The sequence below is a fragment of the Diabrotica virgifera genome, chromosome 7 (assembly GCF_917563875.1).
Source record: "Diabrotica virgifera virgifera chromosome 7, PGI_DIABVI_V3a".
NCBI classification, from domain to species: domain Eukaryota; kingdom Metazoa; phylum Arthropoda; class Insecta; order Coleoptera; family Chrysomelidae; genus Diabrotica; species Diabrotica virgifera.
In genome coordinates, this window is record NC_065449.1 from 97,322,118 (window position 1) to 97,337,084 (window position 14,967).

At 36.2% G+C, this 14,967-nt stretch overlaps 1 protein-coding gene across 3 annotated transcripts in view; it reads left to right on the plus strand.

Moving 5' to 3' along the window:
- The window catches only part of LOC114330751 (cGMP-dependent protein kinase, isozyme 2 forms cD4/T1/T3A/T3B), a 1,273,893-nt gene that overhangs the window by 551,200 nt on the left and 707,726 nt on the right, over positions 1–14,967 (plus strand). Inside the window, exon 1 of one of the 3 annotated variants that reach the window (XM_050655749.1) lies at positions 11,215–11,451. The exons of the other annotated variants lie outside the window; for them this stretch is intronic. The gene's annotated coding sequence lies outside the window, so the exon portion shown is untranslated. Of the gene's footprint in view, positions 1–11,214; positions 11,452–14,967 lie in introns of those variants that run through there. 3 annotated transcript variants of the gene reach the window in all.

Genomic DNA, 14,967 nt, shown 5'->3' on the forward strand with positions numbered 1-14,967 from the left:
TGGTGTCCATTGATAGTCCGATTTTGGATTGAGTGTCCAATTCCACATTTAGTTTGGTTAATGTGTTTGGATTCGTTTGGTATGTTTACTATTTGTATTATTCGGTATTGGTGAGAATTGTTCCATAAATCTTCCTGATTGTTCTTCTCTGGATATGCCATTACAAATCTGGTGTCCATTGTTATTCCAATTTTGGATTGAGTGTTCGATTATTCTTCACTAATTTTAGTTATTGATTTATTTGGTGACTTTAGTATATTTACTTGCGTTAGGGTATGAATTGGCTCACACCTTTGCCTGGTTGTTCGTCCTTGGATATACCCTTTATAAATCTGATGTCCAGGGATAGTACAACTTTGGATTTGCTGCCAATTCGACACTTATTTGTCATTATAAATTAAATCTCATCTGTAGGTTGTTTGGCTTTAAAAAAAAAAAAAAAAAAACCAGTCACGTTTACTAGGACTTCGGGTCATCTTTTGCAATTCCTGTTAGTTGCTGCAGTGACCATCCTGCTTTCCCTTGATTATTAGTTGTGATTATTTGTAATCTTGCGAATCAACGGGGAATGATACACTAAGTACTACTACTTTAGTTTAATATGTGAAAAAAAAAAAAAAATTTTTAATTAAAATTTTTTTTTCTCGTGGTCAAAAGGGAATGTGACGTTCCGCCCCTTATAGAATCCATTATTGATGGGAAGATATTATTTAATTATTTTTAGAATTATTTTCTTTCAATGGTTATTAAAATATAACATAACACCATCACAGAATTTTAAATGCTTGTGACGTCACATTTTAAGTGTGGCAACATTGGTTTGCTTGCGTTTGACAGCGTATCGATGGGAGAGGGGAATTGAATTGCCCACGGAGATCGTCAGCCAGCTAACGAGAGGGCATTGGCTTTCTGGAAGTGTGTCGGTAGCTTGATATTTTACCCACAATTTCAAGATCCAAATTATAATTAAAGATTGAATCCATCCAGCATTAGGGAATATAAAGTTATTAGTGAATACGAAGTTGAAGAATTTGAATGCAGATTTAAAATGAGTTCCGGCCTGCCACCACTATGAAATCATAAAAAAAAAGAAAACCTAAGACCACCAAGGTAGACCACTTCTAGAGAGACGGTCACTAGGAGACCAGCCTGGAAGATCTCCATATCTATCTTTTTCGCCTGTACCTTCAACTGGTTTTTTTTTTCCACCTGTGTTCTTGTACCTCCAGCAGGACAGTTGCAAGAGGGAGTTAGCACCCCCTTGTGCTCATTGCATCCCGGTCAATTTGGGGAATACACAGCAAGGAACGCACCGCAAGGAACATTGGAAGATTGTGAAAAGGGGTTTGTGTTGATGAACATTCGGTTTGCTCTAAGTAAAAAATTTAGACTGTTTTTTGTGATTTTCAGGATACTTAGTTTATTCATATAGGTACTTTATAAATTTATTGCACATAACCTTTCCCTTTTCAAGATTTTTATAGTATTACAGAACAGTATAATAATTGATAGCGTTCCCCAAAGCTGCGTAACCTCCATGGTGAGAATCTCTGAGCTCAGATACTTTCCCATACAATAGTGTTGGTACTCTTATATTTTTTTTATTATTCTTTGGCTTGTTTCCCTTTATATAACTATTTAAACTCCTTTAATTATTTTAGTATATTTTAAATTAAATTTTTCAAATTAACTTCAAATATCATTAAAAATTTCTATTATTCAAATTATTTAACTTTAACTATTAATTTTTATATTAAATTCGAATAAATCCCTAGTACCCATCCCCTCAGGAAGGTACTAGTTTTACTTGCCATTATTATTAAGAACCACGAGTCGGTAAAAGGATCTTTGGTATCCAGAACTCCGTTGGTTCACTTAGGGACTTGGTACCCGTCAACTCATTGAGTTGTACATACATATATTAAATATCTTGTTCATATTATCAGGTAGTATTGAATTAAGTGTACGTATGATATTCGTACCATTGTTATTGGGTGAGGGTAGTTACTGCTAACCAAGTGTAAGTTGTACTTTCTGTATTAGAGGTACCCTTATTCAGATTTTCTAACCTTATTAAGATTATTCTTAGATTATATTTGTAAGGTAATTCTGTAAATGACTTTCACTAGTATTTTTTTTTTGTCATGTTAGAGTTACATACTAGTTACTTGTCTTAACTCGGAGATTGTGAAAATCTGGTAGTTACATTCAATAAATATACATTTATTGTGATTTTTTTTTCTTATTACTCCTTTATCTTGATAATATATTTTATAACTTAATAATCTTTAATAACATTTAACCTACTTGTACTACAAATTTAATATACTCTATAGCAGCGTAGAATACCTGGAAGAGGGTTAACCCAGTTATCCTTCTTCTGGCGCCCAAAAATTTATTCTATTTTCATTATATTATTATATTTACCTTATCTACTTTGTGAACAGTGTCTTAATATCTTCTTTTCTAGCCATCATTGTCATTTCCTTTAATTTATTGTCCAGCCAGAAATAGCCGTGCAAATTGGCCGAATCCTTCCTTGAGTGTCAAGTGGCCATTCTCTTGCATATTGAGCTAGCTATTCAAGTTACATCTATCTATTCATAATTTTCCATCTCCAGTCCTATATCAAGTCTATACTCTTTGTCTTTACATCTTCCCATACAAGTACTACTGCGAAGTAGTATTTTAGTTACTTCAGCTTCTTCCAACGTAGAAGCCACACATTTTTGTTCCTTTGGCTACATTAAGTAGATCTTCTTTTTCCTACTTCTGTTGGAGTTTATCACTCTCTGTGCATTCACTCCAACAGAAAATCTTCTTCTAACAGGTTACAGTCTACGCTTAATATGTCACTGGATAGGCCACACTCTTGAAGATGAAGTGGAACTACTAAAATGGCGATACCAGGACAACGCTTAATAACTTTCAGTGCCATATTAGGTCCCACTAACGTTGACAATTACATTGCCGAGTTGTTCACTCTCTTCAGCTAATCAGAATAGTTGATTGGCACTGCGTATTCCTATCCAATCGCGAATTTTCTTGAGCCATAACATCTGCTTTCTTTCTATTCCTCTACGGATCTCGATTTTGCCTTTCATAATAAGCTGCAATGCTTATATATCCAACAAAAAGCAACAGTTCGATTCGAAAATGAACTGTCCTAAATCTTCACAGTCGAAAAAGGAGTCAGACAGGGTTGCATACTGTCACCAGCATTATTTAACATATACTCTGAAAACATCTTTAGAAAGGCCTTGGACGAATCAGAAGATGGTATTGCAATAAATGGACAACTTATAAATAATATTAGATATGCAGACGATACAGTATTGCTGGCAGATAGTGCGCAGGGGCTCCAAAGGATCATGGATAATGTTGTAAAAGCATGTAACAAATACGGCCTAAAATTAAACTGTAAGAAGACAAAAATAATGATCATTAGTAAAAACACCAACATAAACGCCCAAATTACAGTAAACAATACACCCCTAGAGAGGCTAAGGATACACCACACAACTAATATAACTATTCTCCAGAGGCTAAGAAAAGACAAAGAAATAATTAACATCGTAAAGAACAGAAAATTGGCTTACTTCGGCCACATTATGCGTAATGAAAAATACCGACTGCTACAGTTGATTCTACAAGGCAAGATTGAGGGCAGGAGAGGCCCTGGACGTAGACGTATATCCTGGCTGGCCAATCTTAGGAAGTGGACTGGTCTAACGTCAACTGATCTATTTCGAGCTGCCGTAAATAGAATAAGATGGGTCAATGTGGTCGCCAACATCTCCAGAAGATAGGCACTTTTATAAGAAGAAATAAGCTGAAGGATTCTGTACCGGGCTCCTCTAAGAACATACAGAATTATAACCTTTTTCTTATCCTAATAGTTTCAGAGTAACTCACGAACGGCATTTGTTCTATCTAACATAGCTTCGTTGGTCTGTATCGATGTCCAGGGTATTCGGAGCATTCTTCTATGCAACCACATCTCAAAAGTCTCTATGCGATTCACCCGTACTCGTCCACTGCTGGACATGGTCTCCCCCAGCTCTTTCCATCTGCCTCTGTTTTGTGCGGCTTGCATCTAGTTACCGATAACACGCTTCAGATCGTCGGTCCATTGGTTGGTGCGCCTCCTCCGCTCCGTAGTGCTATTTCTCGTGGCCTCCACTCGACAATACGTTTTGTCCATCGGTTGTCTGACAATCTGGCACGTGTCCTGCGCAATTCCACTTGAGCGACGCGATTCTTTCGACGGCGTCCGTTGTTTTTGTTATACGACGTATTTCTTCGTTTGGGATTCGGTCCCTCAGGGAGACACCCAACATCTGGCGCTCCCTAGCACTCTGAGTTATGCGAATCTTGTTCACTACCTTTTTTGTGAGTGTTAATGTTTCCGCCCCATAAGTGAGTACAGGCAATACACACTCGTCAAAGATTTTCCTTTTCAGGCATATGTGTAAGTCCGATTTAAATACATAGCTCAGTTTACCAAACGCTGCCCAGGCTAATCTTATGCGACGTGGGAGCTCGCACGTCTGGTTATCTCTTCCCAACCGAATTTCATGTTCCAAGTAGGTACTTATAAGATGCAGTCTGCTCAATATCTATTCCATCAACAACAATATTACGATTTAGCACCAGATTAGTCATTATTTGCGTCTTGTTGATATTAATCTTTAGTCCTACCTCTAAGGAAGCGTGATATAACTTGTTGAACAATTATTATTACATCATCCATACGATCGGCTATAAGGACGATGTCATCTGCGAATCTCAAATGACTGAGCTTCTCTCCATTTATATTGATACCATATTCGTTTAAATCTGCCTTCTTAAAAGTGTGTTCTAAAAGGGTTGTGAATAGCTTTGGTGAGATGGTGTCTCCTTGCCGTACTACTCGCTGCATACAGAATTTATTAGTTTGTTGATCAGAGAGTCTTACGCTAGCAGTTGCATTGTGGTAGATATATTTTATCATGTTAGTGTAGCGATGGTCTATTCGGCATTCTGTCAATGCTTTTAACTTTTTCTGCTGGTTTATGGTATCGAACGCTTTCTCGTAGTCCACGAATATCAGTGCCAATGGTTTGTTGTATTCCGCCGACTTCTCTATCAAGTTTTTTATTACCAGCAAGTGGTCGTTAGTGCTATATCCGGATCTAAACCCAGCTTGTTCTCTAGGCTGATAGAAGTCTAACTTAGCCTCCAGTCTTTTTTTGATAATTTTTGTGAAAAGTTTATATATGTGTAAAGCAAGCATAGTGATTTAACCCAGCCTGAGAGACTTGCTCACCCCTAGAGAATGACATTCGGGTGATACAATTCATTGGGGCGAGGAGGATTAACTCCCGTAAGCAGGAATCACTCCACCCCGCTTCAATGCTCCAGACCATCCACTTACCCCCCGATAGCACTCTGATGCGCTATAGGGGCTCTCAATCAGCAAAATGCTTATCATATGGGAGTCTTGGGTACACGGACTCCCATATGAAATCCTACCCCGATCAATGCAGGCCAGCGTGAGGCGCTCTATTCCCGCTATCTCTAGTATTTATATATGTGTGATAGGAACGGAAAAATTATAATCGATATCGAAGGTCAACTAATACGATGGACAGAATATATAAAGGAATTATTCGATGATGAAAGAAGCGAACTAGAAACGCTAAATGACATAAGCGGTCCTCCAATATCTAAGGAAGAAGTGCAATACGCTATAAAGAACGCAAAAAACGGGAAGGCGATCGGACCAGATGGGATTTACGTAGAAACACTAAAGCTTTTAGGTGTCGAGGGCATTAAGATACTTACGAAATTGTTCAACTTAATCTATGAAAGCGGAAAAATTCCTAAAGATTGGCTTAAATCCTCATTTGTTGTACTACCAAAAAAACACAGAGCCACAAAATGCAGCGACTATCGCACCATCAGCCTAATGAGTCATGTATTGAAAACGTTTCTTAGAATCATTCATCAAAGAACATATAGAAAAATTGAGGAAAGAATCTCAAGTACTCAATTCGGTTTTCGCTGTGGCCTTGGAACGCGTGATGCACTATTCGCAACCCAAGTTTTAATTCAGAGATGCAGAGATGTAAATCATGACGTTTTCATGTGCGCGATTGATTTTGAAAAGGCCTTTGATAAAGTTCGCCATGAAAAAATGCTACATATTCTCAAAACTACCGGTCTGGACGGTAGGGACATTAGAATAATCGCAAATTTGTATTGGGGCCAGGCTGCATGTATTAGGGTTGCGAATCAGTGCTCTGAAGAAGTAAAAATCAAGCGCGGAGTTCGACAAGGCTGTATATTGTCACCAATGTTGTTTAATCTTTACGTTGAAACAATCTTAAATGAAGTCTTGGAAAACGCAAAAGAGGGAATAATCATTAATGGTATGCTTATGAACAATATCAGATACGCAGATGACACCTTGTTGCTGACTGGATCAATTGAACATCTTCAAGCGTTATTGAATCGAATGGTGGCATTCTGCGCGATATATGGACTCAAACTCAACGCAAGAAAAACAAAGTTTATGGTTATTAGTAAACAGGCAGCCGTAAATAATAATAACTATAACGTAACAATCGGTAATGACTCAATTGAACGAGTAAGTAATCTTGTATATCTGGGTACTCATATTAATGAAAGCTGGAACCCTAGTACAGAAATAAAAAGTAGAATTGCCAAAGCAAGAACAAGTTTTATGAAATTTAAGAAAATCCTGTGCAGTCATGATCTAAATTTGGAACTTCGCATAAGAATGGTCCGATGTTATATATTCCCAGTACTACTTTACGGGGTTGAAGCATGGACACTGACAGAATCGCTTTTAAAAAACCTAGAAGCATTTGAAATGTGGGTCTACCGCCGTATTCTGAAGATCAGTTGGGTAGAAAGAGTCACAAACGAAAGGGTTTTGCAACGTTTGAATAAAAGTTGCGAAGTAGTGAACACGGTTAAAAGGCGCAAATTGGAATACTTTGGTCATATAATGCGTCACCCAGAAAAATATGACATACTTCACCTTGTCATGCAAGGTAAAATAATGGGAAAAAGAAGTGTGGGCCGCCGTACAACTTCTTGGCTTAAAAACCTACGCCAATGGTTTGGGAAAACTAGCACTGAACTATTTCGTGCGGCTGTAAATAAGACAATGATTGTTAATATGCTGCACAACATGAGAGCCAACGATCGACAAGCGGTCTCGGCACCTTAAGAAGAAGAAGATAGGACGGTAGTTTGTTATATCTATTATGTCATCTTTCTTGTGCAATAAAACAATGACTGCATTATTCCATTGAGAAGGAGTTTTTCCAAAGTTTGACCAAAACCTGGATAATTTTATTTCCACCTTGCTTGATTGCCTCGATCACTACTCCGTCATCGCCAGGGGATTTATTATTTCTCATTTCTGAAAGTGTCTTTTTTATGTTATACCACTGACCAAATATAGCATTTGTAATGTAGTTGGTCTGTAATGTAGCATGCCATATATCTAAAGTGAGTAACTCTCTCAATGTTTTGTTGATCTATCTGTCTGGGGGCATTGTCGTGAGGTTGGCATAAAATTGGTAAAATATCATATATTTTATCTTCGTTCATTTTTAGATCCATTTCTCTTCCTGTGTTTACGCAATTCAATAACTCTTGAAGACTCTGGACTCTATGGCATAACATAAGAGTGCCCTCAGCGTATCTAAGATTATTGATCAGTTCACCATTGATTTTTTACTCCACAGTCTTTATCTTGCAAAGCGTGTTTAAAAATTATATCCGAGTAGATATTTTTTGCTCGAATTTTTTGTTTAATTTCTTTTTCTTTTTGTTTGCATTCGTCTGCATTATTCTTGTAGGTTTTGTTTTCTTTGTTCCATAAGGTCTAGTATTTCTTCTGTCATCCATTGTTGTTTTTGGAATCTATTAGTTACACTACGTTCTTTTAGAGTCTTGGTCATATCCAATGCTTATCCAAATATATAAAGCTTATGCAAAATCCAAAAACGTAGGTGCGGGGTATATAAGAGAAATCTTTCAGGTCGTAGTGAAGATAGGTTTACAATATTAAACGAGATAGTTGTAGTTCAAAGTCAAAAGAATTAAAAAAAAGAGCGAAAAAATAATTATTTAAAAAATATGTGAAACAGTAATTTATATTTATATGTTTATTTAATTGGTTTTTAGAAACCTTCAATTATTTCCTTCCTAACAATTATTGGTTAAATTTATACGCAAATGCCGCGTATGCAAATCTATTCTTTGCCGCGATAAAACATATTTCTTTTATTATCTGGGGCATCTCTCATCTCGCGATGTCACAAGTCTGATTGGGAATCACTGCATCTGCAGGTTGTAGCCGCCTCCACGGTATTTTCATGTTAAAGTAAACATTTGTTTGTTGTATCAGAGTAGTAGTTTTAATACGAAACGGATCGTCTATTGTATGATGTATCCAATCAAACTACCCATAGTACCTACTGGATCAGGAGTGTTTGGGAAAATATGCAATTATAATAGATCTTACAGCCTCCGTGAATATACAACTGTGTTCCAGGCTGAAGTTCTTGCTTTGGTAGCTTGCATTGATGAAATCATTGATGGAGACCCTAAAGCAAAGAGAATCAACATTTGTGGCAGTAAAGAACACATTCACCAAATCAAAACTGTTTCATCATTCTCTTTGCCTTATCCCTATGCGGGGTCGGCTTCTCTAATTGCATTTCTCCACACAATCTATCTTGGGTCGTATCAATGTCAATCCCCTTTACCAACATGTCCTGCCTTATCGTCTCCCCCAGGTCTTCTTTGGTCTTCCTCTCCTACTCCTTCCAGGAATCTGAACTTCAGCTATTCTTCGTATTGGGTGATTAACGTCTCGACGTTGAACATGAACAAACCATCTTAACCTATGCTCTCTCATTTTGGCATCAATTGGTGCCACACCTAGACTTCCCCTAATATACTCATTTCTAATTTTATCCTTCTTTGTCACTTCACTCATCCATCTAAGCATTCTTATTTCCGCCACATGCATTCGTTGTTCCTCTTTCTTCTTCACTGCCCAACATTCAGTTCCTTACATCATATCGGGTCTTATGGCTGTTTTATAGAATTTTCCCTTCAGTTTTATTGGAATTTTTCTGTCACACAACACACCACTCGCTTCTTTCCACTTCATCCATCCAGCCCTACTTCTACTGCATGCATCTCCATCTATTTCTCCATTACTCTGTAATACCGATCCCAGGTACTTAATACTATTGATTTTTACAATCAGTTCACCATCCAAAGATACCATTTTATTTGTAGTAACTCCATCTTTAAATGAACATTCCAAATACTCTGTTTTTGTCCTACTAAGTTTTAAACCTTTTTCGTCCAGAGCTTGTCTCCACTGTTCCAGTTTTTGTTCTAAGTCTCTTTCACTATTTCCTACTAACACGACATCATCAGCATACATTAAGCACCATGGAATGTTACCCTGTAGTTTCGCTGTTATCTGGTCCAAAACTAATGAGAATAAATACGGACTAAGCACAGAGCCTTGGTGCAATCCTACTTTCACATGAAATTTATCAGTCTATCCCACACCTGTCCTAACACTAGTCGTTACTCCCTCATACATATCCCTCACAATCTTTACATATTCACCAGGGACTCCTTTCTTATTGAGTGCCCACCACAGAATCTCTCGAGGAACTCTGTCATATGCTTTCTCAAGATCAATGAATACCATATGAGCGTTTGTTTCTTTACTGCTGTATTTTTCCATCAACTGCCTTATAATGAAAATTGCATCTGTTGTTGATCTGCTCTGCATAAAGCCAAATTGATTCTCGGATATTTCGGTCTCTTCACGTATCCGTCTATCAGTTACTCTTTCCCATATTTTCATGGTGTGGCTAAGCAGTTTTATAGCCCTGTAGTTTGTACATTGTTGTAAATCTCCCTTGTTTTTGTAAACAGGTACCAGTATACTGCTTCTCCATTCGTCTGGCATTTGCCAATTTCCATAATTGTATTAAATAGACCTGCTAGTCACCTTGTTCCTGTCTCTCCCAATGCTCTCCATACTTCCCCAGGAATGACATCTGGTCCTTCCCAAATCAAAACTGGTTATGAACTGCAAAGATCTTCTCAACGGTTTGGCAAAAGACAATAAAATGTCTTTGATAAGAGTGCCGAGTCATGACGGAAGCATGGGCATAAACGAGCAGATCTGTTGGCAATACAAGGCTCGAGAGAAACCTTTGTAGGCCCAGAATCTTTCTGAGACATTACTATGTACATATTCTAAGAAAAACGATGTTCAGAAATGGATGATAAGGAATCATAAAAAAAATGGAGAGCCCCTCATGGGCAACCCAAACTAAAAAAATAATCAAGAATATTGGTTAAAATCTCGAAGAATTTGATGAACCTCAATAAACGAGAGATCAAAACGGTTACTAAAATGGTGACTGGACAATGCCATTTAAGAAACGACGTATACAAACTATGTAAGGTGAATGAACCATGGTACAGATAGTGCGAAATGGAAGATGATACTGTCATACACATCATATGCTATCCTATGCCAACTTTTTTTTTGATCCAGAAGAGATCCTGAAACTACCAATAAGAACACTGTTCTCTAATAAGTCATGTGGCCTTCGTTGAGGTCACATGACTTATTAGAGTTTAAGGAAAAAAACAAGGTATGGTACAAAGGCCTTATGACAAAGTGCCAGAGACTAACGAGTCTTGCCTGATTAAGAAGAAGAAAGAACGAGATAGTTGAAATGAAGTCAAAGGAATTTAAAAAAGAGGGGAAAAATATGATTTAAAAAATATATGAAACAATACATTTATTTAATTTCTTTTTTGAAAACCACCAATTATTTCCTTAATGACAATAATTATTGGTTACATTTATATTATGCATATGCCGCGTATGCGTATCTATTCTTTGCCGCGATAAAAAAAATGATGTCTTTTATTATCTGGGGCATCTCTCATCTCGCGATGTCACAAGTCTGATTGGGAATCACTGCATCTGCAGGTTGTAGCCGCCTCCACGGCATTTTCATGTCAAAGTAAACATTTGTTTGTTGTGTGAGAGTAGTAGTTTTAATACAAAACGGATCGTGTATTATTGTGTGATGTATCCAAGCAAGTCCACGCGACTCTCATCGTAAAGCGTGAGTCGGATCGGAGAGTTAGTTTACGGTAAACTACCGCCGAGAATTCAGTGAAACAGAGATCCATTTTTTTTAACGCGATATTATTTAACCGGTACACGTACGGATTTTTTTTACTATCTTGTGTTTTATCCGATTGCCGGGAATTCTAAGTGGTTTCTAGGTGACACATTTGTGCTCTCGGTTTGTGAAGCATTGTTTTTGTGGTCTTGTGTTTAGTGGTGATTGATATCCTATTTGCCCGAAAAAGGTTTTTATTTTTAGCACTCTTATATTGTGTCACAACATTAATTAAAACGAAATTATTTTATCTATCATCTCCAAACTTTCAAAAATGTTTGAAATGGTAAAACTAGTTTAAGAACAGAAACTACATGTAATGAGTTGTAATAGTATATTATGCAACGAGCATTTAATGATGGTCATTATGAAGCGAGTATGAGGGATACGAAACGAGCCGTATGCGGCGAGTTTCGTATAGAGTACGAGCTTCATAATGATAATTAAATGCAAGTTGTATACACTATTTTTTCTATGATCATTCACAACAAAAAATATATTCAAATTTATTAATTTTGCAACACAAACAAATTAAGTAGTTTGTCAGTTTGACAGTTTGTTTACATATTGAGAACTGTCAAAGCGTATGTATTTGACTCGCCATTGGTCACTGCGCGTGTACCACCTTTATCGCGAATGCCATATCGCGATTCTATTGGTTACAAATCTGTATCTTAATGAAAATAGTGGTAGTGACATCATAATTGATATATTATAGTATGAGAATAGAAAAATATATTTATTGAAACTATTTCAGATTAAATATTGAAATTTGTTCAAGTTTTTTGTTGCTAGGCTTGCTGACTTCACTGAGTGACTATGCCACACACACATTGCTTTTCATGTCTTTCATATTACCAAACACTGATAATTCTACAGAATCCACTTCTTTCATTTGTGTAGACATACACACAACCAAACTTATATGGAATCATCTGATATTTCTTATTATTTCGTGCGAATTTAAAAAAAACGAACACAAGAAGTAAACCAATATTTATTTTAAAGCAATTTAGTAAAAAATACATAACAATTAAATAAAACAATAAAGTATTTAAAAAAACAATTTAAAACTAGTTGTTTTACAGTCAATAGTATACAAAATTTCAATGTAAAACGAATAATGTTTAAATTGTTTTTATTTGTTTTTTTTTTGGTATTCAGTGTTATCACCTCTAGTCCTTATGCAATCTTCAGTTTGCGTGGGCACGCGCCTAATCAAATTATCAACATTATGTTGTGGTATGTTGCTCCATTCTTCAAGAGCAGCTTGTACTAGCCGTACTGTGTTTTGTGGATTATCCCGGCGAGCTCTAATTTTTCTTTTAAGCATTTCCCACAAATACGTCCTAGCAGGCCACTCCAAACAAGAGATACCTTCTACTTTAATGATGTCTCTAGTCACTCTAATGGTATGTGGTGGTCCATTATCATGCATGAAAATTAAATTTTCTCCTGTTTCACCTCTCCAGAGTCTAACTACAGGTTATCAACATACCTGAGAGCAGTTAAAGTTGATTGGATGAAAATTAAAGGAGTTTTTACGGATCACAATTCCTCTCCAGAACATTATACTTATCCTTTTATACAGGGTGTCCCGGAAAATAGTGCGTTCCTTTAAGGTATGGAGAGAATACACAATTTGGAACAAAAAAGTCCTATACCATTTTTTTCTAAAGTTAACCGTTTCCAAAAAAAGTTAACATTGTTTTCCATATACCTGTATTTTAATGTTTGGAAATTTTAATAAACTGGCAACATCGTACGCACTACGGAATACTAACATAATAAGAACTCGTTTGTGATTGTGATTAACAGTATTTAAAATAATCCAACCTAATAGTAGGTAATACTTATGTATTTACTATTTGTTTACTAAAATTATTTTCTTTTGAAATGTATTGAAATACCTATTGCATAATTTTAAGCGAATTACACATCTTTTAACTGAACTAGTATTATGTATTTAGTAAGGTTTAAATGGGTTGAATGCTGAGTATTGCTGAGGGCTTTAACTGAATTACATAGTTTTAATAGTTTACAGTGGAACTTAAATACACCAGATAATGTCTCAGTAATTTGTTTACTTGTGAACTGAAATAACTAAGTTGTACTTACTTGAAAATAATTATTATACCGAATAGATGTTTCAAGTAACCTTTCTCAAACACCATTCATAGGTAATAACATAATAGGTAATACACTCACTATTCGAAAACATTTTCGGCATTGACACTAAACTGGATTCTTTAAAACTATCTGTTTACTATCTATCTTCTATCTATTTATTTACATGGGACTGTCTATGCTTAAATTTGCGTACCGCACATAGTTGTCAGATTTAAATTTGCCTACCAAAATACATTTTAATTTTTTGGTCAAACGGTTGCATTTAGAAAAAAATGTTATAAGAGTTTTTTGTTCTATATGGTGCCTTCTACCTATACCTTTAAGGAACGCACTATTTTCCGGGACACCCTGTATTTGTGAACAGGTCTGACAGTTTTCGTTCGTGACTCTTTTTTTCGTACACGATTTCGCGGATCATTTGATTTTACACAAATCCTGACTTTTTCTGAAAATAGCACATTTTGTCAATTCCCAATGTCCAGTTTTGGTGATGAAGAAACCAACTTAGGCGATCAATCTTGTGCTGCCTGGATAATTTGGAAACCCATAACTGTCTCCTGCTGTATACTTATTGGCACGAACTCTTCTTCTTATCGTTTCAACTGAAACAGTTCCACCTGTAGCTTCCAAAAGCTGCCTTTGGAGCTGCAGGTGAGAAATGGTTGGTTGTCTTCCAGCTGATTGGACAATTAAACGATCGTGGCGAGCCGTTATTACTTTAACTCACAATCGGTTAGTAATTTATGGATTTCTAACCTTTGAAGTAATCAGGAAGCGACTTATTACTTACTTTACTTTCCCAGCTAGCAGGGAAAGTACTTTCCCGGCTAGCATCTGTCACTTTCCTACCTGCAAATGTCAATGTCATTTTTGATTAAAAGATGGTTTAGAAAGAATAGAATCCACTCAACATTTATTTAATTAAGAAACAACAACAACAATAACAAAAAGAAAACTATTTGGAATTATAAATATTAATAGTTACATTGGAATTATGATTACTATTAACGGTTAAAATAAGACCGTGTTGCTCAAAATTATGAGTTTCAGAAATAGATGATGACGCCGACGTTTCTGGATTTTCTACATGAGACAACATATTAGCAATTTTTATTTGTCCATGTAATGAATTCTCCACATATCCCTCTGCTACGGTGTTGGATTTCCAACCCCCCAACTTTTTCAACTGTAGGATGTCTCCACCTGTATTTGCTAATAATGTTGCTGAAGTACGTCTAAAACAATGTCCTGTAAACCTGTTAACATTTTCCAACTTTAAATAAGTTGCTATTTTTTTGGGAAAACTTCCTATAGCATTATGCCCAAAAGGCTGTCGTGTAATTATACCAAATCTTATTTGTAAAAAAAATCTATCACGAGTCAGTGTTATTACGAAGGTCACAGTATTGCTTTATTATTCTTATCCATTCCGATTTTGTAATTACAAATGTACGGGAAGAGTAGGTTTTTGTGAAAGGAATCACTATTATAATTCGATTTTCTAAAATATCCAGGTCACTTATTTTCATTTTTAAAAGTTCATCGCACCTACAGGCTCCGGAAATGCCAATAATTA